Source organism: Podarcis tiliguerta, assembly GCF_965153285.1.
Source record: "Podarcis tiliguerta genome assembly, chromosome: 9".
NCBI lineage: Eukaryota > Metazoa > Chordata > Lepidosauria > Squamata > Lacertidae > Podarcis > Podarcis tiliguerta.
Genome location: NC_139542.1, coordinates 33190006 through 33217274, shown reverse-complemented (window position 1 = coordinate 33217274; position 27269 = coordinate 33190006). Strand labels below are relative to the sequence as shown.

Genomic DNA, 27269 nt, shown 5'->3' with positions numbered 1-27269 from the left:
CTATGATGGGTAACCCTGTATTATGAGGAACCTTCTAAGCACACACAGTTCGAGAATTTTTTAATTCTTCAAAGAGGTCTGTGCAGACTAAGGCCTACAAAGCCTTTGCTGGTGTCTTTTCTCTTTCCTGTTCTGTGTTAAAGTTTCTTTCCCATTAAAAGACAAAGCAAGGTGAGTTCAAACTCTCTTTGTGTAAAAGTGACTTGTAAATGCAAGGCATAGCAGTAGAACGTATGATGTGGGAATTCTTTGTTACTGTTGCTGAGTAAATATGCTCTTTATCTAAATACAGTATCTACTCTATTCAAGTTAGGTCTGCTGATTAGAGCACCACCTGGGAAATCAAAATTCATAACACATTAAGCCACTGTGTCTGTTGATGCCCTGGCTTACTTTTTAATACCGAAGGTGCCAATTCCATCACTGCTGATGGACAGAAGAATTTATTTCATCTAGAGTGGTGCTGTTGTGGTCATTGTGAGTGTTTTGATTGCTTATCTTTCCATGCATGCTTTGTGTTTGTGTGTTCCCATTTTTTATTTTATTTAAATTAATTGCATAGTGCCTTTTATTTCAAACAAATACCAAGGTAGGCTACAGGATAACAAGACAACAACAACAACATTAAAGCCACTAGGAGCTAGTGTTTCTCCCTAACTACTAGACCAGGGGTCTGCAACCCGTGGCTCCAGAGCCGCATGTGGCTCTTTTACACCTTTGCTGCGGCTCCGGGGCGGATACTAGCGAGGGGAGGAGGCGCATTGTGCGCCCCGACATCCCCACTGTGGCAGGCGCTGTACTGGCTGTGACGTCGCATGGGGGTGGTGCGTGCGTTAGTCACGCACCGCCCCGTCACCTTCCCGCCCGCCCGCTACATTGTAAGGGGCATGTACGCTGGTCACTGCATTGAAAGGGGGCATGTACACTGGTCACTGTTTTGAAGGGTAGTGAAGAACACACACACACAAAAAGGTAACTTGTTAATTTAACATTTATTTCTATGAGGAGGAGTAATTCTGAGGGGTCAAACAAAGAAATAATTAAAAAAGTGACAAAAAAGTTATTTTTATAATGACGAGTTTTGTGGCTCCCAGTTTTTTTTCCTTCGGAAATGGGTCCAAGTGGCTCTTTTTGTCTTAAAGGTTGCAGACCCCTGTACTAGACCATTGAAGTTGGACTTTAGACTTCCTGGCTCAGCTCATGCGCATTGATAGCCTTACTGAGTGAAAAATCATGATCTCAGCTTGTGATAAACTACATACTATGGATAAACTAAGATTAATTCATTACTTCTTTTCAGAGAAGAGAAATGAAATAAGGAACTGTGATTACTTGTATGAATATTGGCAAAGGGAGGTATTAAATAAACAAAATAATGGTCTTATTTTTAGAGGAATTGCTTAAAGTTCTTATAGGATCATACAGCATAAAGGGTTGTCTGTTCTGGTCCTAAGGAAGATCTTCCCAGAAACAAATGAGTAAGGCAGCAAGGTGAGCAACTTGATCCAACAACATCTGGAATCAGGTGAAAGCTTTAGATTTCATTCTCCTTGAAAAGTGGAACTCCTCAGAGGAGCAGGCTTCTGATATACAGCCTAGCACCCTTTCCAAGAGCTCAAGCTGGGCACACTGTCTGCACTGGTTCACTGGCTCTGTGCAGTGTGAAGCCATTATGGGCCTTCATTGGACACTGGTTTGTTGTCTGCAGACTCTGGTCCAGGTCTAGGAGCCACTTACAGTGATACCTCAGGTTACAGACGCTTCAGGTTTCAGACGCTTCAGGTTTCAGTTTACAGACGCTAGAGGTTACAGACTCCGCTAACCCAGAAATAGTACCTTGGGTGAAGAACTTTGTTTCAGGATTAGAACAGAAATTGCATGGTGGTGGGCTGGCGGCAGCATGAGGCCCATTAGCTAAGGTGGTGCTTCAGGTTAAGAACAGTTTCAGGTTAATAACGGATCTCCAGAATGAATTAGGTTCTTAACCTGAGGTACCACTGTACTAAATCAGGGATCTTTTACATTGTGCTTATAGAGGTCTATGGCATCCTGGGCTCAGGGATCTGACAGCAGTATTCCCCCAACATTCCCACCACAACAGGGGAAAACACACACACACACACGTAAGGGATCCAGTGTTTTGATGTTGTCTTCCATTGGGATGAATGGGAGGAAAGAGTGGGGTGGCGTGAGAAAGATTAGAAAGGCTTTGGAACTGGAGGTTCCTCTTGTCGGCATCCTTTGGGGGTTTAGATGCCAGCTGGCTAGCCCCCAGCTGGATCATGCCCTTCCAGCCATAACGATCCCCCGATCTCTTGTTGTTGTTGTTGTTTAGTTGTTTAGTCGTGTCCAACTCTTCGTGACCCCATGGACCAGAGCATGCTAGGCACTCCTGTCTTCCACTGCCTCCCACAGTTTGGTCAATCTCATGCTGGTAGCTTCGAGAACACTGCCCAACCAGATCTCTGTCCAACCCCAATCTCTGGTGTGACATAAATCAGCAACTCAGACTTCAAAGCCTGAGCACACTATATCAGCAGAGCATACTGCACAAACAGAAGTGGTGTGAGGCTTGTCTAAACATACTAACAGCTAAAGATTTATTAAGTATAAATCAGGACAAAAGAAACATGTCGTCTCCCTTTCTTCTCCTCAGAGAGACAGTCAAAAAGCAAAAGCCATACACACAACGGAAGTTCCCATCAGACTGTGCTGGAACATAAAAGACATGTGACACGCAACAGTTCCATGTCTGTAACTAAAGGTGGAATGGAATTTTCCAACACCCTTGCCATAGAGTCTCCCTCCCATGTCTCCAGGGACTGCTCTGTAAAATAGTAATTGCTGTAACAAAATAAAAAAAATTCCTTCCAGTAGCACCTTAGAGACCAACTAAGTTTGTTATGAGCTTTCATGTGCATGCACACTTCTGCTACTGGAAGGATTTTTTAAAAATTTTGTTATGACAACAGCAGACCAACACGGCTACCTACTTGTAACTAGTAATTGTTGTGTCACCCTCAGAGAGGAGAGTGCTGACCATCTGTTTAGAATGGGAAGAGCAGGGTCAGTGCTGCTTGAGCACAGCCATAGATATCCTGCTTTCCGCCGTGGTTGATGATCTCTGGATTGAAGCCCTGCTTACATGTAGTAGGTTTTATAAATATATGTATAAGCTGTGAGGCTTTCATCTGCAGCCACTCAAATGCCTTTTTGGAACATCCTTGAATGTAAACATATTGAACTTGACTTAACAAGTGCCACCATGTCACAGCATTCAAACTCTACAGATCTGAATGTAAAAACAAATATTACCTGGGGGCATGCATGTCCTACAAATCCTGCACGACTGTGGCATATATGTCAGAATTTAACTTCTCTGGCAGTGTCACCTTCCCTGACATATTCATTGGTACTTGTGATTTTCTACTTGCCTTTTCTACTTGCTACAACTCCAGCTTATTCTATTCAAAGCACATGTCAGTGCAGAGCATTGCATCGCATTTGCATGCTCATTTCAGCCTCAAAATATCTTACTGTTACAGGCAGTGACATTTGGTTATATTTTGCAATGTGCTGTCTTTAACAAAAAGAAAGAAGCCCTCTGACTTTTGACATGGTTCTGAAATACTTAAACAAAACCATCTGAGTTAGTTATCTGTGTGTGTGAGTTTTGATGTGGGGTCACTCGTACCACACAATTTTGTGCTTGTTGTTGTGGGATTTATTTATGTCAATTTTTCTGTTAGAAAAGTCATTTTAGACTCATCTTACATTTAAGCTAAAGAAGCTTACCATCCTTTTGGACTTTTAATTAAATGGCACCCTCTGGTTGCCACGTTCTCATATTCTAGGTTGGAGATCAATGATTGTGTTAGAAATACATGCAGCCCAGGGAAGATAAAAGTCCACATATTCTTCAGGGGGAAATGAGCCTATGCTTGACCTGGACAAATCTCTGTGGGAGGAGATAAATAGGCAGTGCCGTTGTTGTTTTTCCAGATGCGTCACAGTTCAATGGTAGAGCCATGCTTTGCATGCAGAAGGTCTCCAGTTCCATTCCCATCATCTCCAAGTAAATGGATAAGGTAGCAGAGGTGTGAACTATCTCTTTCTGAGATCCCGGAGAGTTACAACAGTCAATGCAGACAATACTGGGCCTGAAAGATAAATGACCTGACTGTACAAAACAAATCCCTACATTCTCCTAAACTATGGTGGGGGAAGAAATGCAAGGAGGGAAATAAGCAAAAATGGTATCCTTTCCTGTTCTGCTGATGGAAACATCTGCTGGATCAAATAATATTATTTCTATGAGGGGCTAGTGTTGGATACAATATATTAAGTCTAAACTTTCCCCTGCAGTTTTTCCTGAATTTTTCCTTGAGTCTTGTAGGCCTTGTTGTATCCTAGGTTTTGATGGAGGAAGAGATCATACCTACCAGAGGAAACGGACTGGGTAATGCAAGAAGTCAGTGTATAAGAGGCTAATGACTTCTTCCTACTTGAGCATATGGGATCATTGTTTTAGGTGAAGCACATCACTTTTAAAGCAGAGGTGGACAAACCTAGGCCAGTGGGCCAAGTGGCTTCTCTGTCTGGCCTTTGCAACTCTTCTCAGATTATGCCCCCTCTTCATTCACACAATGCCTCCCCAGGCCACACTCCTCCCCAACTCTTACTTCACATCCCCTTTGAGTTATTCTGCTTGGTTGGAATGGGTCCAACCGGTGTGGACAATTAGAGGGGATTGTGAGTTTGTGAGTCTGTGTAGAAACTAGCCTGCTGCACACTGATAAAATTTGCATTTATTGCTTTTCCCACTTTTGAACCTGGCCCCATTTAGCACTTATGTGGCTCCCAAAAAGATGCCAGAAGGAAATGTGTCCCTCAGTCTGAAAAAGTTTCTCCACCCCTATTTTAATGTGCAGGATGATTATGTAGGAACTTATAACTGAAAACAAAATATGCAATACACAAAGTAGGGTTAAAAAAGTACTTTTAGGGAGTATTCTTGTCCTTAGTTGGCTTTGTGACTCGTTTGTTTCCCTGTGATCCTGCAGGTGTTAAATATAAACTTTCGTCCTTTGCCATGCAAAACACAGCCTATCCTTGCAATAAGTTTTTGTGTATGAAGTGAAAGCTGCCACTGATTTCCCTAACTAATTAGGGGAGAGAGAAATAATCTCACCCTCTCATTCCTATTTTCTTTATTTTTTTGATGTTCTTATTTTGAAAACTGACGAGAGAAATGAAAGCCAAGAAATGTTTCTATTTGATAAGTAAGACAAATTCTTCTCTTTGATTCTAGGAGTGCACAGCTTCCCAAACAAGCATAGCTGAGGTAGTTTTGCTACACAGAATGAGACTGGATCAGAGATACAAATTTGTGTGTTTATAAAAAAAAGTTAGATATAAAACTTTAAATATGTTATTTCCCTTGTTTTACTTCCAAGTGAAAGCAAACTCCCTGAAATAGTTCTGAAAAACAACAGCAAGTAATCAAGTCTGTTGCTTTGGGTCTGGTAGAAGGACCTATCCAATTTTTCTTTAAAAAAATAAACATTACAATTCTTTTTTTGAATTTGAGTATTTCATCAGTAAGCTACTAATAGGTTTTATGAAATTGATATCTAGAAAACCTAGATATTTGACTGCTTAGAAGGCCATCTTGGCAAATAAGAGGTTATTAAAACAGCAACAGCAGCAACAACTGCTTAACTCAGTGCTTTCAAGGGAGGGCTTTGTTTCTACACCAGGAGTGGGAAACCTATTTTTCCAGACCAAGGACTGCATTCCCTTCTGAACCGCCTTCCCAGAGTCACATTCCTGTGGCTGAAATTGGATGGAGCAATGGATGCCAATGTTGCCTTTGTATAGGAACCTAGTTTCTATCCACACTCACATATTCCTCCCTATCCTCAATGCAGGCAAGCATGAAGCACTATTAGCTCAAAATCATTTTCAAGCTAGGTAAAAAACACTTCAGGTACAAAGCATAGGAGTAAGCACCAGAAGGGTTTGGAAGTCCAGATGGAGAGTCCTGGAGTGCTCTGTTAATCCCCAGGTCCGAGGACCACCACCCCAGCTCTGGATTTGGTGATGGGCTATGTTTTCCTTACTGGGAAATGTTTTCCACCCTATCTATCCTATGCCATGGGAGGATCAGGTTGGTATTATTGGCTTCAGCCTGTTTTGGTCAGATATGTGTCTCATTACATCACAATGACTAGGTTCACTTTGGGATCTATTTTGTCATACCACATGTAGACCAAGTTTTGTCCCCTTTGTCCTGTGCCCCATTGTAGGATTTCCAACCCAGCAAATTACACATCAAGTTTGTGCTGTAACTGATGCTTACATTGAGACATCACATTTACGTTTTAATCATGTGAGGAATCACATTCAAGCTGCCTCTATTTTAAAATTTACCACATGAGAAGCGGTAGATCACAAAGCATGGTCAAACCACATTGCCTGGCATATTCCATTGAATGGGAGTGTGGGACTTTGCCTAACTGAAGAGCTGACCAAGTACAGGTGATTTGTTGACATACCAGCTAGTAGTCTGCAATGTTGTTTGGAAGCAATAATATCAATATAACATATACCAGGCATGGGCAAACTCGGCCCTCCAGATGTTTTGGGTCTACAATTCCCATCATCCCTGACCACTGGTCCTGTTAGCTAGGGATGATGGGAGTTGTAGTCCCAAAACATCTGGAGGGCCACGTTTGTCCATGCTTGACATATAATATGTTGTCAAATTACAGGTAACATTCCCCCCCCCCCGATTAAAACAAACATGAAATAATTAACAACTGATGGACTATGTAAAAAGAGGGCAGGTTGGAAGGGGGTTAGTTCCAGAACAAATTCATTGATGCCAGAAAACCCAAACATTTGCATGAATGCAAATTTGGATAATTTCCCCAAGATCTCCAGGTTCAGCACAAGCTTGAGATGAAAGTCAGTGGGTGCACCCATGGGCACCATGACACCTCATATTGGTGTGCCACCACTTATTAATGTCCTGGTGGGACCTGAAAGGTAACTGCCCTTGGGTGATAGCAGTATTATTGGCCACAAAGTTCCCCAGCTGAGGAGAGAATGCCACTGTCACAAGCCTTCTTGGTCACATCTCTGAGTAGACCAGCAGGAGGAAGAAGTGGCGATAGGTAGATCTGCCATTTCAGTTTCTCTCTCCGTTTCTCATTTTTCCAGTGTAGATGTTTAGTGCTCGACATTTCCACATCTGTTTGCATTCTTTTAAAAAATATATATGAAAAGGTGTTGTGGCAATTCATCAGCATTTTAGTCTGAATATCTTCTAGTACACATATTTTTGTATGCAATTTTGCCGAACATGCAATTTGGCAAATCAGTTCCCCCTAATATGCATTCTTATATATTATTTTCACCAATGTATGCATTTTGATGAGCCCTTTACCCTGGCATATGCATTTCTGCACACATTACTTGGCTGGAGGATTGTATTGCAAAATCTGGAAAAGCACAAATTTCAAAGGATGGTTGTGTTTTACTTCTTGCATTGTTCTGCAAAGTGTGCATTTAATAGTTTTGCCTTTCAGTGCAAACTGAATTGATTTCCCCCCCTCCCCTAAGAGGAATGACCTATATTGGGGACTAATTTGATGCTTTGAGCAGGGCAGAATCACCCCATAAAGGCAGGCAGTAGAAAACATTGCTTCCTAGACCTCGCTTTGGAAGCAGATCATAGATACAGGAAATGAGAAAGGAGTGAACTTGGGCTTTCAAGAAGCTGCTGATAAAGTTCCCCACTAAAGACTCTGGAGTAAGCTTAGCAGTTATGAAATAAGAGGACAGGTTCAGCAACTGCTTAAAGAACAAGAAGCAGACAGATGAAATAAATGGACATAGATTGGATGCATAAAGCCAGTCAAGATTGCTAGTGTTGAAATCCTTTGGATTTCCACTTTTTGATGTAAGGATATTTTTGTGGGGATTTTTTTTGGTGGTGGGGGGGCAGCACTAGTTATTTAAGGATGTCTGCATACCAAGCAGATTTTTTAAAACCTGTTAGAAGCAACAAATATCCTATATTGTACTTCTCTAAAGTAGCCAAATGTTTACTGCTGACTACAAGAAAACTAACTTTTTGTTTAGTGAACTTTAGCTAAGATAATTGCATATTGGGAAAGTTGTACACAACTGCAAATGCAGCCCTGTAATGGGAAATGTTAGGCAACCTGTTTAAAGCTGTGAACGAGCGTATTTGTAGAACCCGTTATACGCTGATTATTCAAAGTGGTGTAATTATTTGAATTTTCTGTTCTGCAGCATCGTTGAATGAGGTAAATTGCATCTTAATTACGGACAACCCTGTCCTCAAAGTACTGCGTAAGGTGGAGAACCAGTGGTTAGAACGGGTCTGGAACTGGCACAGTTGTTTGAGGGGAAGGGTTTTATTTCACTAAGCATCTTTGACTAACATCAGTAACGGTTCACATTTTGAAGATGAGTAAACATTTTGTACAAATAGATTAACTGGTTAGCTTGGAAGCAAGAGTCAGTCACAGGCATTTGAGTTTGCCAGATAGTGCTTTAAGTCTTCATTCTTCACCTATAATACCAACTCTCTGTTGCCCCTGCTAGATCAAGGATAAGAACACAGAAAGTTGCCTTATACTGAGCCAGAACACTGGCCCATCAAGCCCAGTATTTAAATTGACCAGCAGCAGCTCTCCGGAGTCTTTCCCAGATCTACCCAGAATTGCCAGGTTTTGAAACTGTGACCTTCTACATGCAAAGCAAATGTTCTTCCACACTGACAATGGTATGCCTCATGCTACCCTGGGACCACTTTTAGAGAAAGCTTAAAACTGATGTTAGAGAAACAAATAATTTATTTTGTTTTGTTCATATAGCATAAGAGAGCCATCAAAGTGGCTTTCACCAGGGATGGAGAACTTCAGACCCAGTGGCTAACTGTGGCCCTCCAGCTCTCCCCATTGGGCCCTTGGGACTGTCCTCAGACCACATCACCTTCCAATAACTCCCTTTCTCAGCAGGTCTGGCCATTAACCTGCCCTGCTTTGTAGCTACCTTGAGAGATTTTGCCTGGCTGGAAGGTGTCCTTGAACTTAGACAACGCTGCTTGCTTGTCTGGATGGAGTATAGAGGGACGTTCATGAGTGTGTGTAGAAACTAGCTTAGTGTACAAAGGTAAAGTTAGCATTCATTGCTCATCCCACTTTTGCCTCCAGCCCTGCTCACCACTGGTATGTCCTGCCCCAGCAGAAAGTTGGTCAGTAGAGAATGTGGGCCTCTGGATGAAAAGGGTTCAGCCCTGTCCTGAAAACAATTGCAAGCTAATTTGTCCACGAGAAAGGTTTCTGCTTTCACCCACTTGGAAGCCTATTCGAAATGAGTAGAGCAGAAATACAATGGGTCATATCCAACTAAATATTTGTGGTATCAATGAGAGCCAGTATGGTGTAGTGGTTAAGAGCGGTAGTCTTGCAATCTGGGGAACCGGGTTTGCGTCTCCGCTCCTCCACATGCAGCTGCTGGGTGACCTTGGGCCAGTCACGCTTGTCTGAAGTCTCTCAGCCCCACTTACCTCATAGTGTTTGTTGTGGGGGAGGAAGGGAAAGGAGAATGTTAGCCACTTTGAGACACCTTAGGGTAGTGATAAAGCGGGATATCAAATCCAAACTCTTCATTGTGGTATCAGAAGCTACTAGTGCAACAATTCCTGACAGCGCAATGGGGCTTACTCTTTCTTCTCTCTTGTGCCCTCCCCAGATCTGCTCCAAAGTGTTGGGAGCACCCCCAGAACAGTGGGGGGGGGGGAGAGAGGTGATATCATTGTGTTGGGCAAGCACAGAAGCTTGCACTGACAGAACTATTCCCTTAGCCCTACTGATGATTTTAACCCAGTCTTTCCAGTGGGTCTTTCTATACTTACCTTCCTCTGAATCAGGACCTTCTTTAACGCTCTCCACATGCAAAATAGGAAAATTCCCTGTCTGTGTGGACCATTTCCCTTGGTTAAAGACATAAGAAAAGTAAACCCTCCATACAACTAAGGCACTGGATTTTCTCTGTATGCATAAACTAGTCTGTCACTTTTTTGGAACACATTTCCTAACTTCTCCTTTTCAAAAAGACCAGTAGAAATAGCCACTCTGTATTTCTTTGGTGTGTTTTATGTTCAAATTAGTATCCTTCACAAACAAGAAAAAATACTTTAGATTCATTATTTTTCTGCCTTGTGCAGCTTTGTGTAAAGCTTGATCAAAAAAGTTTCTCATTAAAGTGTGACAGTCCTTTATATTAGTGGTACATAAAACTGCTCTGGTTATTATAGAGGAGGGAGGGGGAGCAAATGACAGTTGGTGTCAACATTAAGCAGCTCAGGGCAAACTGTTTTTTCCCCCCAGTACCTATGTAATTTAATTGAAATGCAATATTTCATGAATATTAGGAAGCTAGATTTTATTAAAAATGGCAAGGAAAAGTGAATGCCTGAGTGTTTAGAGTAACAAGCGGTACAAATTTATTCATTCAATACATCACTGAATTATTTAAAACTCGGCTTAAGCACAAGGTCACAGAATAATTTTGGAAAGTGCGCACTTGTGCATGATGCATTTCCATAATTCCACTGCACCTATAAAGTTAATCACAGCTTTGGCATGCTGGCTTTTTCATATATTAAACAGAGGCAGATAAAGGTTTTAAATTAAAATCTAGGAGTGGACTAAACTGCAGAAGACAGAATTATTTGTAAATTTCTGTACATAGGTTCCTTTTCATTTTAATAAAAATTACTAGCTTGTGAAAGGATTAAATTAACAACTCCTGGATTGTTGAATGCAGCCTCTTGCTTTGATCCAGCAGCCTTGTGTATGTCTGTGGGGCAGGGGATGGGGAGAGAAATTGGGCACAACCCAGAAAATAAAGTGATGACAATTCCTATTGAAAGCAACAAAATGGAGATCAATCACACAATTACCATAATTTAAGTCCTATTGAATCCAGTGAGATTTCCTTCACACAGTGCCCTTTACACATTCAGGGAGACCACAGCTGGGCTACAACTGCTGGGCCTGTCCCCATCATCCCACTGCCACATATTTTGTGTTCAGAGAAGATCTAAAGGATCAGTGGATTGTATTTGGATTCAGGCATAGAGGTCAGGGTGTGGAGCCAGATTGGCGGGTGGGGTGTGGGGTAGGGAATTGTAGGGCTCATGACCTTTGGAATGAGGCCTACAGGCATAGTAATGATCCATGCATGAGCACTCACCTCGAGGCTTGATTAATAACTAACTTTTGGTGGATTATGCCCATCGACCTACATATCTGAAAAGGCTCAGTTTGTTTGCACCCATGGTGCATTCATCAATTTCTGCAACAGTGAAGAATGCAAAGCAGTCCACTCCTTGCATGGGCAATGCTCTTTCTTTGAATTAAGAATTCCACAAAAGAATGAACCACACCTAATGACTGGCCGCCACCAATGTGGATAAAATGCTATAGGTGGGGGCTCATATAGCAGAGCACCCCTTCACTATTTAAAAACTACATAGGAGATACAGATATCAGGGAGAAGGATCTTTATTTTATTTCTTGCTACGGAGGGGCATTCAATAATGGGAAGTCCCAACTTCAAACTGAAGGATAAAGCCAAGACATTGGATGACCACCACAGCTCCTATGCATATTTTCTCAAAAGTAAGTCAATATGAATTCAGTGGGACTTACTCCAGGTTAAGTCCAATGTATACAAAGGGGAGGAGAAAAGAGTTTTTGGAATATGCAGTACAAAACTGTGCAGTACACATGTCTGAAGAGAGCTCAGGTTTCCTTTCTATGTAGCTTCAGGTAGATAGTATAATCAGGACCCAGATTTTATGGACCCAAGGCTTGATTAGCTCTCCGTTTTATGATATACATCTCTGGCTGTTTTCTGATTACATAGGACTCCATTTGTAGCTTTTTATTTTATTTTGTATCATGTTTTTTTGACCTCCTTGTACCCTGGATTGTTGAAAGGTGATTTATAATCCTTAGAAAACAAACAATGTTTCAGTAGACACAACCACGATTCTTGTCATAGTATCACTTTCTTCAGTGAAGTGTACATCATTTGTCACATTGCAACAGGTCAGGGCAGCTTTTTCAGTTAGCAGAATTTGAGATAACTATTGCTCGATGCTTTAGACCTGGGACTTTTAGCAGATGTGGCCCTATGTAATAATTACTCATCAGGACTAGAAGATTTGGAATGGTTTATGGCTTCCTTTGAATCATCGCCCCCAGAAAAAGCCCACAAAGGGGCCATTTCTGTGTCTGCCATTTTATATCTGTGAGTCGGTTAAAAGTATGGTTTAAACACCTTGTTTCCCTATTGAGACATGCTTCCAGAGCCCCTTAGCAATGAACAGATGTTTAAATATCACCTACCTCTTGTAAGACTATTGCACAGGAGAGCAGAAAGCAGGAATATATAGCTCTTCTGCATTTCAACGTGGGTAGAGTTACATTCTCCGTTCCCATTAATGCTAATGGAGTAGTGTTAAATCCCTGTAAATCAAGATAAAAATGCAGAAGCACTTAAGAGGCTGTCAGCAAGTATTTAAATACACTTGATCTTTAATATTCAGTAGTGTCAGCCACCTCTTTGCTTGCTGTCATGCCCAGAACCAAACTGAGACAAATTTTCAAGAGGTTAATAAGCTCTATCATGCCTAGCAAGACAACAATAACCACTAAATGAGGTGGAAGAGAGAAATGGTCAGCCCAATTCAGTGAAGTCAGACAAAGCTGAAGTTTGTTCTGTGGTCCTTAACTGCACTTCCTAATTCTGTACTCGATGCAGAGGTAAGGTACTGGGATTTGAACAGTACACAATTACAAATATGCAATGATGGCGTGATGGAATTTAAAGAGATCCTGAATTAAGAATATTTTTTGCTTGCTAAATAGCCAAAGAAACATCAAAAGCAGGCTGGGAGGAAGCAGCATGCTTTAGAAGTGATTTTTTATGGCATGAGAAAGCTCAAACATAATGTGGAAATGAAAAGTTAGGGAAAGATTGGGAGAACTGAATAAATTGCTGTGTGGATGCTTCCTCTTTTCACTAGCAGCATCACACGAAATTTATGATTATGCCTGTATATACCAGGTGCTGTGCCACCATGTGCTCCAGATATCTTTAGGCTCCATCTGATGCAAGGGCACCTGGGGCTAAGCTACACATTGTGCTATGCATCTGCCTGAAAGTGCTTCTTTAAAACTGTCCACCAGGGCTGGCCCACCCATGAGGCCAGGCCAGGTGACCACCTTAGGCTGCAGGGTCAGCAGAGCCTGCCGTTGATCTTTCTCCCCACATTCCTTGTTCCTGATGTCAGTCTTCACTCACCTCTTCTTCCCTGGTGGGGAGGGAGGATGCCCTATTTTGGGGTTTGCCTCAGGTGCCAAAATGTATTGGGCCAACCTTGCTGTCCACACTTTCTTTAATTAAAAGTACCCATGCTTCCTTTTCAGTCTGGACTGGGGCTGAGGTATCAGCCAGAGCAGAGACTTAACTATTTCTTCCCCATGGTGTTTTCTTACTGAAAGTCACCTTATATTTTTTGCGCCCTATAAATGTGTTACACAGAAATGTGACCTCTGGGGATGCAAAAGTAGTATGTGGGTGATTTGTAGAGGGACGACCACAGTCCTGGTCAAGACTCCCCTTCCTGCTGTTGAAAGTGGAAATTTGTCAGTGAGCAGCTGAAAGTGCAAGCTCAATGTGTAGTTTGATCCATAGTCAGTATCTGATCCTCATCCAGCCAACATCAGTCATTGCAGGCACTGTAGATGTGATTAAATCCATTTCAGCGTTACTTGATAGTAATTGAGTTTGCATATATCTCATTGGTTTTTAATAAGATGAAATACATTTTTCTTGCCTTTCTGTCTTTATGAAATGTTAAAAGAAGAGGGAAATGGGGGGGATAGGTAAAGGTGGTGACCCCCTCCTTTTCTTCACAAACCCCTTAGTGTTTAATCAGATTGTGCTCTTATATTTTATCAACCCCATTAAAGGCTAGGGGCTTGTAATGGGTTCTTTGTTTCTCTCTGTGGAAACGATACTCTGATTCAGTAATAAACTCAATGGAGCTTCAAATCCAAACTGATCATTAGCTCAGTTAAACTAGAAATGCCCAACAGTACGTGAATGTCATGTAAAGCTAATTATTCTGTACAATTGTTTTACTCTGGTGTCCCTTTTTGTAGAAAAGGAGGATAACCACAAGAGAATGGCTGCCTCAGAGTCAGCTGTAAGTTGAAATAAGCTTTTAAAAAAGAAATCTAACTTACTCTGGCTAAGGTACTCTGTGTACCTGCTTGAACTATGCAAAGTATTTATGGACTTTGCACAAATGAAGAATGCTGTCCTATCTGATGAATGCTGCCCTGGCCAGCATCTCCTGAAGTGTAACTATCTATGACAGCCAGGCAACGTATTTTGCTATGCTTGGACTGGAGTGGAAGATAGACATTCCTCCCTTGTCACAATTTCAGAAGACCAACCATGGCACCCACGCACTCAAGCCACTTACACACTTCCTGGAATACATCTTTTTATTTTTATTTTATTGCACTGACATACCCTCAAGCAATGGTTGCATACTGTGTGTTGGTATTTTGCCAGAAGGTTGGAAAAGGAAAACTGAGACCATATTGAATTTCATCCTGGTGGGGTGGCAGAGGAGCTCTGGTTTCTGCTTTTTCAGCACTGAATTTCTTAAAGCAATCAATTCTATATTTCATAGGTATAGGGAGGAAGGAATCAAAACCTTCATAATAGCGCAGAGAGTTCAGTCCCATCCCCAAGCCCTTGCTCAGAGCTATGGAACCACCTATACATCACCTGTTAGTTCCTTATTTTACCTTTGTTGTTGTTGTGCCAGCTCCAGGCTGAATTGGGCCCCTCTCCAGCAAATGGGCTGGCTTAGGATCCAGTAGATTATTGGCTAGCTCTGTTCCAGTGCCATCCCAACATCAAAATGCTCTGTTTCAGGATCTTACACCAGGAACAACAATGATAGTGGGCTTCCACAGCAGTAGATCTGCTCGCTTCTTATCCCCCAGCAATACCAACCTTACCAACCCTCCCAGAAGAGCACATAAAGGAGCACAACCTCCCTGTGTCTATGTGATTTTATGAACAAATATTCTGGGAAAGTTTATAAGATGGAAGATCCTGATTCAAAGCAAAAGTTTGGATTGGATCTTTTGTGAGGTTTGCAGTGGATTGGTTTGGTTCAGTCATTGCATTCGAGAAGCACTGTTGTATTCTACATCCACCCTTTTGCATATTTATTGTAGAGAACATAAGTTTTTCTTTCTCCTAGTGCCAATGTGAATAAGAAACACATATATGAAATACAAAAAGGAGCATCTGGATTGCTGTCTGTGTTCTATATATATATTGTAAGGAATCCTGTGTTTGTACAACTGTCTGTAGATCTTTTGGCACCATAATCTTAGAACAGGCACAAAAACAAACCATTTAAATCTTTAACCTTAGTTACTCCATTTCTGTACTAGATTTTTTTTTAAAAATATGTTTTTGTTGTTTTGTCACTTCTTGTTTGCCAGCCTGGGCTCCCTTGGGAGGGAGGTTGGGATACATATTTAATAAATTTGGGGACACATTCTACCATGATTGTAAATGTGGAACACCACACACACAAACATCCTAGCTCCTCACCATGTTGGTAATCCCAAACGACCATTTGCTGGCCTGAACACTGTAGAATTTGTTGGACTGTTTGTTTGAGTGCAATTCAGTGGCTGATCTGTGAACATAACAATAAATATTGATTGACAGATTGACAATAAATTTGGTGGTGGCAGTCGTCCCATTTTTGCAGTCATGGCTCCACGGAACCCTGTCCCAGTTGGCCCCACCCAATGTAGCTGGAACAGGGCAAGGTTGGCACAACATCACTGAAGGAATGAGACCATTGTCACCACCAATTCATCAGTACCATGAGTGCACCTACATGGCCCAGCCAGGAACACAGCAGTGATGGTGGTTTCAGGAGGTGGCTCCACACATTGTCTCCATCACGTGGGCCACTATCAGAGAAAGATGCAACCTCTACAGATCAAGGGAGGGAAATGAATTCCAGCAACTCTAAAATTATGCACTTTGGAAAACATCCCTTTAAAAATATGTTTTTAAAATTTGTTTTTACTTAAGGAACTGAATGTGAAGGCTTCTCTATTCTTCTTTGAACCCGGTTTTCATTTCATAATTTGTGTTTCAGTGGTTGAATTCTTGTTGTTTTGATGTTTGCTTTTCTATTTGGAAGCCACTTTGAGCAACTCCTTTGGTGGAGGGGAAAAATCAGGGTATAATGTTATAAATAAATATAGAAATACCCAGGTTTTAGCATCCTCCTGAAGGTACATATGTGACAGAATAGATGAAAATGATTTAACAAGGGCTGGCAATGCATACAGAAATCAAAAATTATCTCTGGTAAAAAGAAATAGGGACAGATGAAGCATATGAGTGAAGTGGTCATCAGGGCTTCAGGTTCCTTTATCCTTTGCAGGCACCTGCAAAGAATAATAGCTATGTTTTGGATGAAAGATCTGAAGGAACTGTTTGAATTGCAGAGATTTGTGCTAAGATGATGCAAGAAAGATGGCATACTGTCGCAGAGAATGGAGCAGTTCTGCAGACTCCCATTTTTATTTTATTTTATGCCACGAGGATGCAGCCAAGACCTTGACAAGCCCATCACAGAGTGAGGAACAAACATGGGGCTAGAATTCATATCATATAGCTCATTTCTACCTGAACTCTGGAGCCAAGTAGGCAGAAGCTTCCTGCTAAGCAGCGCTTTGTTATTTGAAATGAGCATATATTTTGTCTCCCAAATGCAGTTCCTTTTCCCATCCTCAATCAAACAGCACCCACTCAAGCTGCCTTGGGATATGCCACATCTGTCAGTACAGAGTAAGAATTTCCCTTGTTAGCTATCATTATTTTAAATGGCTTTTTAAAAGCCTGGCCTTGTGGTTCTGCATCTGCAAATGGTGGCAAAGCTGCTGCTTTTCTTCTCCTTTTCCCCCCAGGAAAAGGCAAAACTTGTGTGGCCTTGCTTTTGGACCATCAGATTATTCCATTCAGTTATTTTTACAGAGCTGGCATTAAAATGCACACTTGGCAGAAGCCAACGTTAAAAGGCACCATCCAAAGACATGATAAAATATCATAGGCTTTTATAAGGTTAAAGTTTACATCTGGGGTTCATGATCTCTGAAGATAAGGAACGCAGGGGTGTAATAGCACATTTTGCTGAAAATAATGCAGTTACAGTATTGATAATTGCACCAGACCAAAACCTATTATCAGAGGACAGTTGATGAATCCAAAACATAAAATAAAATAGCAATAGGATCCAAATTTTAATGCTTTTATATAGCAGCTTTAAGCTGGTCTAGTAAGATTGATCCTGAGGATGTGCACAAAGCATCCATCAGTTTCAGTTTTCCAGTCAGCTGGAGAAGTCAACTCTATTTTTTCCCCTTGAATAAGTCTGGTGGCTCAACTGGATTCATGGATCATTAACTACTGAAGAAATATATATATATATATATAAAACCTCTGTATATCAGACTGGGAACAACAAGAGAAGTTATTCTTGTAGTGAAAACATAATGCTGCAAGGATGCTCTTTGGGTGTGCAAAATAGCCTCTCAAAACATTTGTCTAGTTTGCTAGATGAAGGTCCTTGCTTGACAGCTATGTGATATTTGGAGTCTACAAGCAACTGAAATCTGTGTTTGCAGGGTTACATGTACAACGTACCGAACCCCACTGAAGCAAGTGATGAGAAGGAAATATTGTTCCAGTCTAAATGTGGGCAGTGAAAGAATGGCAGAACAACAGTGTGCATGCTGTCGCTTTTGGGAACTGATGGCATTTTAAAGAAACATAGTGCCCCTGCTAAGCTTTTCACATTTGCAAATAGACAATGAGGGAAAGTTTGACTGAGTTTGCATTTCAAGGTGAACACACCTAATTCACAGTTTCTGAAACAAGACAACAATGAAAAGACATCTCAAATTCAAAATTCACAGTTCTCTAAATTTTGCAGTGCAGTTCTCCAGACAGGTAATGTGTACAAAAATCCACATATTAGGGCATTATTGTTGTTTTTATTGTTGTTAAAATTTATATAGTACCTTCATCCAAGGATCATAGGAAAGTCTACAATATAAAAACACAAAATACATAAAAAAGTAAAAAATAAAAAAATGCTCTCCACACAAACACATTTTAAAAGGCCATTGATTGTTTAATTAGCCTAAGGCCTAGGAGAAGAGGAACGTTTTTGCCTGGCACCTAAAGATATGTAATGATGGCTCCAAGCAAGGCACATGAAGAAGAGCCTCAGATAGTGATCACAGGGGCTTATCAGTTAATATGGGGAGAAGCAGTCCTTGAGATATTGCATAAAGTGTGCATATAAATGCATATATTGTTGAAAAATTACATACAAAATGAATTGTAATAGGGAAAATTGTTCTGGAAAAAATGTGCATATTAGGCAGAATTTCTTAAAAACTAATAATAATAATAATACAGTGGTGCCCCGCAAGACGAATGCCTCGCAAGACGAAAGAGTTTTCCGTTTTTTGAGTCGTTCCGCAAGACGAATTTCCCTATGGGCTTGCTTCGCAAGACGAAACGTCTTTGAGTTCTTGCGAGTTTGTTTCCTTTTTCTTAAAGCCGCTAAGCCGTTAATAGCCGCTAAGCCGCTAATAGCTGCTAAGCCGCTAAGCCACTAATAGCCGTGCTTCGCAAGACGAAAAAACCGCAAGACGAAGAGACTCGCAGAATGGATTAATTTCGTCTTGCGAGGCACCACTGTAATAATAATTCATAACTTGCCCATCTGGCTGGATTTCCCCAGGCACTCTGGGCGGCTTCCAACAAAATATTAAAATACAATAGTCTGTTAAACATTAAAAGCTTCCCTAAACAGGGCTGCCTTCAGATGTCTTCTAAAAGTAGCTGGTAGCTGTTCTTTTCTTTGACACCTGATGGGAGGCTGTTCCACAGGGCGGGTGCCACTACCGAGAAGGCCCTCTGCCTGGTTCCCTGTAACTTGGCTTCTCACAGTGAGGGAACCACCAGAAGGCCCTCGGCGCTAGACCTCAGTGTCCGGGCAGAACGTTGGGGGTGGAGACGCTATAGAATCATAGAACTGTAGAGTTGAAAGGGACCTGGAGGGTCACTTAGTGCTGCCCCCCCCCCATAATGCAGAAATCCTGCCCACAGCTGTCTCTGCGTAGGCTTGGACCACCAACCTTCTGGTTAAAAGCCAGACACACCGAGCTATTGCGCCACCTGTAGGAGCTCACACAAAACTGCTGATGAATTTTCATGAGGACTTTTTTAAAACAAAACAAAACATGCAGACTGATGCAGAAATATGGAGAACTGAATTTAAGACTGGAAAAATAAGGAACGGAGAGTACTGGCAATTAACAGATTCTGCCATCCATACAAATATATATTATTATTATTTTTAACTCAGAAATCTCTAGCAGTATGTAACTCATACGCAAAATAGCCTGGGGAAATAATGCTTCTGTCTTTCTACACACCCTCCAATATGCCTGGGAAGACATCTTTTCGCTGTTACTGTGCTATATAAAAAATTCTTAGCTAACAGAGCTGTTTCTGGGACATAGATGCCAGACAGTAGGCAACCTGGGCTGCACCTGGCCAGAGGCTAAATCCTCTGTTGACATAAGTCAGCCATATTGCAGACAAAAATTGCCCATCGTTTGCTTGACCTGAAGGCAAAAAGTTGACTTCAGACTCAGTGGAGAGATGCCTAATATCCTCCCCAGAGAGACTTACCTGGCACCTACTTTATTAATGCTTTTGGATACTTTTCTATTTACTCAGGCTTTTATAGTGCTTATCATGCTGTGGTTTAACAACATTTTAACACTGTGGTTTTATGTTTTAGCTCTCTATTTTAATTGTTGTAACACTCCTGCTTTTGTTTTAAATTTATTTGTTTGGTATTACAATTCTGTTTTTCTTTCATTTACATGGTATTTTATCTAGTTGTGGTTTTCCCATTGTTATCAGACAGCTTATGAACTGAATTAATTCATTATTCTAGGGTAGCTTATAAACGGAATAATTTTTCAAATCATTGTAGTGTCCCAATAAAAGTTTTCTTGGCATCATCCTCTGCAGGGAGCTCAGCATCCCCCTTTCCTTGGAGCAGGATGGTAGAAGGGTTGTGCCATATAAACTTAAAAGGTGAACTATAATCCATCAATATGTTGGAAGAGAGCTTCCATTAAGGATAATATGCCAACCAGGCATACCTTAGGGAACATACAAAAGGACTCTGTGATAAAGCACAGATGGTTCAAAATCTAGCCCATAGTAGCTGCAGGAGCTGACAAGCCTTGAAAAACCTCAATAAAAGGAGGAAAAAACAATTGGCAAAGCTTCACAATAGACTAAAGCATAAAGCATACCGAAAATAACCTCAGGCATCAGTTACCTCATTTATTTACCAAATGCAGAGAAGGGTAAATTGTAATATAAATGGCTAAAATCAGAATCATTTTGCAGCAAACCTCTGAAGATGCTGATAGTTTCAGATTTGTTTTATCCTTTATATTCTTTTAAACAAATGTATCTAGGAAACTTCCAACAAATGAGTTTGAAGAGACTTAATGCAAAGTAAATAGTCTTTAAGATATTGCTGAAATGCTAGGGAAGTGAAATAAGAGACAAAGTACCCGAAAGATTGGGAAGTACTAGAGCATGCTAGATCAGATAGGTAAGATAGACAGAATGGCAAAGAAGTCAGAGGAAGAGTGTTTGTTCTTAGGGATGGATATGGGGATCCCAAAGAGGACACGCTCAATCAGCACCTGCCAGACAGGTGTGGATAGGACAGGGATCCACTTCTGAATCAGCACTCTGCCCGGGTTCCATCATAATGTGGCCAAGTATGCTAGAGTCTATTTCACACAGTATTTATAAGGTGACAGAGAGCACTCTTCCTTTTACCATCAGCTAGTGTGTGGTCTTTTGCTTGCTATACAGGCATCAGTTCCCCTGGAGTAAGAGGGACTGATGACATCCAATAGCTCTCAAGAAAATTGCAGGTAGGACAAATATGGCATCATGCAACAGCACATCATCTGGTTTTCTTAGCACTTCAGTGCATATTATTTTTAATGGATTCTAATGTACTTATTTAGCACCTTAAGATGTGTTGAGAGGATATACACATATCTGCAAAGTATCTTTTGAAACTGATCAGGCCAGAGCTGCTTTGCAACTTGGTTTTGTCAATTTCATCATTCCACTAACTTATAACATTTTCTCAGGAGAGTGGCAGCCAGTGGCGTAGCGTGGGGGGTGCAGGGGGGGCCGGCCGCACCGGCCGCAACATAGGGGGGGGCGCGCTCTCACTCGCAGCTCTCTGCCCCTACCTGGCTCACTCTCTCTCTCTCTCACTGCAGTGCTGGCTGTGCGAATCCGAGCCGCCGGGTCGCCGCCCACTGTGGAGGGGAGGGTGCCAGGCGTGTGGTGCGGTCCGGAGAGAGAGCAAGGGACTATTTGGGGGAGGGACAGTGCAGCGGGGGGGGGGGCGCAAATTACTTGCCTTGCCCCGGGTTAGGGGGCGCAAATTACTTGCCTTGCCCCGGGTGCTGACAACCCACACTATGCCACTGGTGCTCATTAGAATGCTCATTCTAAAATTTTAGGACTGTATAAAAATATCTGATGTGTAAGAAAAAATGTAGGGGCTAGAAACTTGATTTCTTAGGTTTCTAAACTCTGCTTCACAAAACAAATTCCATACTTGCAAAGCACCATCACTGACGGCTCCTCGTTATATTGCATTTTACACGTATGTGATGGTTGTTTTAGTTGCTATGGCAATAAGTATTCAGAAATGTTATGTAAATAAAACTTTCTGAAATGGAACAGCTTGGTTTACAGCCATCGTTTATTAAAACATATGTATGCTATTTTTTCCCTTGGAATAACGAGTCTTGAAATCTACACTCCATGACAGAAATCTTGGGTTATATCCAACAAAGATCTACCCTGAGTAAGCCCATTTAAATCAATGAAGCTAAGATAGTCATAGGCATTAATTTTGATGGATCTACATTGAGTATGACTAACATCAGATACAACCCTTTGTTGTACAACCCCATCCCCTTTAATGAGCTAATGCCATGGAGAACTTTATACTGATCTGAAAGGCTCATATTTAGAGAGTTCTTTGGGCATTAGGCAATTGATCCCAGCATATAAACCACTAGGTGACCAAATCTAAATGCTGGATTTCCATTTGATTTGATGTATAATGTATTTCTCTGCTGCTTTTCATTCAAATTAATCTAAAAGGGGCTTATAAACAATAAATAACAATAACATAACATCAAAAATACAGCATAAATCATATAAAATAATTAACAAATAATCTAATTTATAAAACACTATTAACAAAGCAGCAAATAGGATCCTCTTCAAGGAGGGTCCTGCTTGTGCTTGGGACCTTGAGGTCCCCATGGCAACCAGAGGCAGGGCTTAGCCTGGCATTGCTGGGGTGTTCTCTCAATCACCCCAGTTCCAGCACCCAATCAGATTGTTTCACATTGGAGGAGGGGGACGGTTTATAAACGGCAGCACGATGTGTCAGAGCCACTTGCTTTGCGCTGCCGAACACCTGCCCACCCACCCTCTTTGGTTTCTGTGCTTTGGCCTTGCTTGGGATTTCAAGTGCTTGCCTGTTTTGTGGCAGGAGCCTGGTAGGAATTTTGTCCACTTGGCAAATTGGCACTGGCCATTTGGTTTTCGCCTACCTCCCAGCAATCATCACAACTTTGTAAGGTTTGGCGGTTAGGCATTGACTTAGTTGTGGTTGGGAGAGGGGAGGTGCGGCCATCACCTGCCCCTCCTTAAAAAAGGGTATTCCGTTAAAGGAATCTGGGAGTTATGAATCTTGTCCGAAGTCCGCTTGAGGGGCTAGGGCCATGCCAGGACCCCGGGAACCCCGGGGTGAGCTATAGCCAATTTGCATCAATATAGCTCCCTCATTTGGTTTACCCTTCCAGACTTCCTGCGGGGTGAGCAGGGGTCAGTTTTAGTTTGTCAATGCCTAAGCCAATACCGCTCACATTGTGTAATCAATAAAGTTGTGTCCTAAAATTTGCCCATTAATTTTAAACTGAATTTTGAGTCTGTGTGAATTTATTTCTGGGGGGTTAATTGAGGTCCTCGAAGTGCAAATAAAAATACAGTGGTACCTCAGGTTACATACGCTTCAGGTTACATATGCTTCAGGTTACAGACTCTGCTAACCCAGAAATAGTATCTCAGGTTAAGAACTTTGCTTCAGGATGAGAACAGAAATCGTGCTCCAGTGGCAGGGCAGCAGCAGAAGGCCCTATTAGCTAAAGTAGTGCTTGAGGTTAAGAACAGTTTCAGGTTAAGAACGGACATCCGGAACGAATTAAGTACTTAACCCGAGGTACCACTGTAAGTTAAACATCACAATTACATCATATATATGATTAACAAATCAATATGGCATTTGTAAACTATAAACACAATATTAACAACATTAACAAAATAAAAGGTAAAGATAAAGGTACCCCTGCCCGTACGGGCCAGTCTGGACAGACTCTAGGGTTGTGCGCACATCTCACTCAAAGAGGCAGGGGCCAGCGCTATCCGAAGACACTTCCGGGTCACGTGGCCAGCGTGACATCGCTGCTCTGGTGAGCCAGAGCCGCACACGGAAACGCCGTTTACCTTCCCGCTAGTAAGTGGTCCCTATTTATCAACTTGCTCCCGAGAGTGCTTTCGAACTGCTAGGTTGGCAGGCGCTGGGACCGAACAACGGGAGTGCACCCCGCCGCGGGGATTCGAACCGCCGACCTTTCGATCGGCAAGCCCTAGGCGCTGAGGCTTTAACCCACAGCACCACCCGCGTCCCTTAACAAAAATATATTAACAAAATAGCAAGTGATAAACAATAAGAGAAGCACTGTTGAGTTCTCACACACTCACACTCTACGCCCCCATGACTCATAATCTTTCACTCTGTTCAGTTCATTAGAATACACACAAAATATACATTGTGCCTTTCGTTAAGCCAGCTCAGCCAAATGGCTCACTGGCTGGAGTCCTCAGGTAGTGGGCCATGGTGGTGATGGTAGGGCTCTTGGGCCCCCTGCCAGTAGTAAGGTGGATGTTGACTCTGGGTAGCCTTCCCAGGCACCGTTGGAAGTACTAAGGCATTTGGGATCCAAGGTATAACTGTATAAACAGTGATGCAGGACACCAAACCATCATGTCCAGTTGCATCTATTGTCATTTACTCTGGCATTATCACTGTTGTTTACACCAGCAGATTTCTGGCTCTTTTTTTGAGGGATAAATGTCAAAATGCACTTCTTAATGACTTCTCAGATGCCATCTTTTTCATGGTTACATTTCAAGAAGCTATACTTTTATAAGAAAGCTATGTACAAAGATCTTATTGTTGGAAAACTCTAGATGAATGATAGGTCAATGTAAATTTGAGAGACGTGCCCAGCTCCCGTGCAATTCCAGTACAGCTCCTGAACAAAGAAATAAAAGATTCCTTTTGTAGGATATTGAAAGTAATAGAGAAGCTCTCGTGTGCTTGGACTTCAAAAAGGCTCATCTCTGAATGACTTCTCTCTGCCCTTCTATCAGCCATGATGGATCAGGGAGACGTAAATATAGACACCATCCTTTCAGAAGAGATAGGCTGGTGTGCCTTCTTATGAGGGGACAGAAAACATTTTTTATTACATTATTTATCACATTATCCCTTTTTAATACATTGACAGTAATTAAGCCGATAGTGTAGTTATATGACATTTGAAATTAATACACTTTCAGTGCAGTGTGATTTACTCAAAAGTTATACCCATTGAGTTCAAATGGGATATACTTCCTAATAAATGTGTATGGGGTTCAACCTACATCTAAGGATAAGTTCATCTTGTTTCTGTTTGTAAACGTTGTAATAAAGTTTTAATTGGTTACACTTGATTGCTGCCATACTATTATCAGTAAGAATCTCTCCACAGGAAACATATCTCTAATAAATTCTAGCTTAGGAAAAACAAGAAGATGCAAATGAAAAATGTACGAGTACAGATGATTCTTGGGAGCCTGCAGTTATTCTGAAATGAAATTTCATGGGAAATTGTGGAAAAATATAGTAATGAGAAATTTTCTGGAAAGCATCACTGTTTTAGATTCAGTTCTTTCTGTCAATATACTACATAATATTATTTTGAAGATGAAAACATTAAACATAAATCAATATGCATTTATTGGTTAGCTTTGTATAGTAGTTATTTTTAGGGAAGTTTTTAATGCTTGATGTTTTATTGTGTTTTTAATATTCTGTTGGAAGCCGCCCAGAGTGGCTGGGGAGGCCTGGCGGGGTATAAATAATAAATTGTTGTTGTTGTTATCAAATAAAAAGATACAGAACTATTATGCAGTTTTTCACAGCTTAATGCTTTAAGTGAAAACTATATAGATACATTTCTTTCAAAAGATCCTCTATCTATGTAGCTACTTATATGTAATTAAAACTTTAAGAATATATTTATTCCAATTATCTAATTATTTATGCAGCTAATTATTTAAAAAGGGTTATTCAAATATTGAAAATGGAAAATGTTGCTCCTGTTTAAATTGGCTCAGAGATGACCTTTCTTACAGAAGCTGAAAACTGAAACAGAGGTAAAAAATAACAGCACTGCTAAAATTGATAACAGCATGGCAGAACTTTCCACAGTACAGATGTGGCTAACCTGTGGCTGTTCAAATGTTGTTGAACTCCAACTCCCATCAGCCTCAGGCAGCATGGGAAATGGTCAGAGATGAGAGGAGCTAGTTAGTCAATCCTGGTATAGTTATTGAACACTCCTGGTAAAAATCAGTGTAGTCCTAAACCCCAGCTCCCTACCCACTGTGGGCTCCATCCAACCACTCAGATAAATTGAATTTTACTGTGGTTTTGTGGACTTCAGAATATGGTGAGATGCTGGTTTTGCTTTGCAAGGCAAAGAAATAAAAGTAGATATCCTCCTTTTACTGGGTCTCTTCCCATTAAAAGCCTTGGGAGATAAGTCCTTCATAACTTGTTTCATTGATTTCAGTGGCTCCACCTATTTAAGATGCCATCTTAGGCACGTTACCTAGAAATGAGTTCAATGGCACTTACTACCTTGTAAGGTTGTGTAGGATTGTGTGCAGTCTTGTTCTAGATTCAATCCATAGTATATTGGTCCTGGGTCATAGAGAAACAGCAAATGGGGCAAATAAAGCATGGCACAGCAGTTTTACTTGAAGTTCCTATTCAAATTGACTTAGAGGGACACTTTGTCACACAAGTTGAAAACTAGCTTAGAAACCTAAAGTAAAGGTTAATGAAAAACAACAGTGCATTCAGTTTGGTGAAGAGCTATCAATTAGAGTGCCGGCAATCAATATTTCAGCATCATCCTTCCTGAATTTAGTGATCTAAGAAGTGGGATAAACAGTCTGTTAATTAAATTTTCAGAGGTGATAGATGGGATGGTTGGGTGGGACTAGAAGATGCCGGGAATACCAGCGATGACGGAAACTCATTCATAACCACGGAGGCTTCTTCCTTAATTATCATCAGACTGCTTCCAAGTTCTGGCTCATCTTGAAACTTTTTAAGATCAGCCAGTCCCACCCTCCGCAACACAGAGTCAATATATTTGTTTAAAAACTCTTTTTAAGCCCAATACAGTGGTTCATCAGAATAACATTGGGGCATTTTTGCTGTTGTTGATGATATCCCTCAGTCTTGCTGAAACTTTATCTGTTTAATTGTAAGTAATGAATGTAACAGTATATTTGTTTCTTTTTGTGGTGATCTCAGATTTGGAGCCAAAAGCAAACCACAGTGTTTCCTAACAAGAAATTTGGCAGCCGTCAGGAGTGCAGTGATACGCTTGAGACGAGACACCGTCATCAGTGACACCAAAATGAATAAGAGCCTAAGAAACAAGCAGTCAGTTGCAGCCACTGATGTCTTGGGAAAGAATCACAATATCGGAGGCTAGTAGCAAATGGTGAGACAATGTCACTTACTTTTTGCTGATCACTTCCAAATGTATGCC

The 27269-nt window shown here is 41.3% G+C and overlaps 1 long non-coding RNA gene across 1 annotated transcript in view; it reads left to right on the top strand.

Moving 5' to 3' along the window:
- Nucleotides 1-27269, top strand: part of LOC310685469 — a 222671-nt gene that overhangs the window by 194653 nt on the left and 749 nt on the right. The window contains exon 3 of the long non-coding RNA XR_014515302.1: nucleotides 27029-27221. This is a non-coding gene — a long non-coding RNA (uncharacterized lncRNA). The remainder of the gene's footprint in view (nucleotides 1-27028; nucleotides 27222-27269) is intronic.